At 48.8% G+C, this 976-nt stretch overlaps 1 non-coding gene across 1 annotated transcript; it reads right to left on the bottom strand.

Annotated features, from left to right (window-relative positions):
• Nucleotides 1-666: 666 nt before the first annotated feature.
• trnaa-ugc (transfer RNA alanine (anticodon UGC)) lies at nt 667-738 on the bottom strand. Its single transcript has one exon. It is a non-coding gene; the product is annotated as a tRNA-Ala (tRNA).
• Between the last annotated feature and the right edge of the window lie 238 nt (nt 739-976).

The raw sequence follows: 976 nt of genomic DNA, 5'->3' as shown, positions 1-976 counted from the left end.
GTCCAGTTTACCCAATCTCTCTTCATAGATAGTCCCGCCATCCCCAAATTAGTCTGTTGAATCTTCGTTGCGCTCCTTCTGTGACAATAATATCCTTACTGGGGTAAGGGGACCAAAACTGTACACAGTGCACCAGGTGAGGTCCAACCAAACTCCAATACAATTGAAGCAACACCTCACTGCCCATGTACTTAAATGCTCTTGCAATAAAGGCTACCACCCCATTAGCCTACCCAATAGCTTGCTGAACCTGCCTGTTAGCCTTCAGTGACTTCTGGACAAGGACACCCAGGTCCCTTTGTAATTTATAATTTCTTACAACTGAGGAAACACTCTGCATATCTGTTGCTGCTGCTACCGGAGTGGATTACCTCACATTTTCCCAGTGTGCAACCTGGCCTCCCTATGGCTTTGTCTATCCCTGGCTAGCAAAAAAAAAACACACATCGATCTCAGATTTATTAATATGACTTCCGCTGCTTTTTATTTATTGCACAAGTCCCTTCCACCTTTTGGCTTAAGCAGCGCCACCGGAGCTCTGTCCCGAATCACCTCCGGCAATGGTCAATATAAACCCACCGCCTCCTGCTGGCTCAAACGCGTGAAGGGTTTTATTTCCGCCCACCACGCACTAATTTGCAGCGTTTGCAGACCGCTCCGCAAAAGTGGAGATGCCGGGGATTGAACCCGGGGCCTCATACATGCAAAGCATGCGCTCTACCACTGAGCTACATCCCCGCCACGGAATTCAGTGCTGCTTTCCAGCCTGACCAAATCACCCAGGCTGAGGGGGACCCAGCCATTTCATTGACCACCTCTTCTCACGATCTCACTATTTGGTATCCTGATTCTAGTTTGGTGAATTTGAGCTGCACTCCTTCCCACAACAATGTCTCCTTCCTGAGCTATGAGGCACAGACAAGTCACTCCAGAAGTGGTCTAACCAGCTGCAGAGGAAATAAAAAGGTGCACCTCC

Source organism: Scyliorhinus torazame, chromosome 14, assembly GCF_047496885.1.
Source record: "Scyliorhinus torazame isolate Kashiwa2021f chromosome 14, sScyTor2.1, whole genome shotgun sequence".
NCBI lineage: Eukaryota > Metazoa > Chordata > Chondrichthyes > Carcharhiniformes > Scyliorhinidae > Scyliorhinus > Scyliorhinus torazame.
The sequence above is the reverse complement of the archived record's forward strand: the minus strand, read 5'-3'. Positions and strand labels throughout refer to the sequence as shown.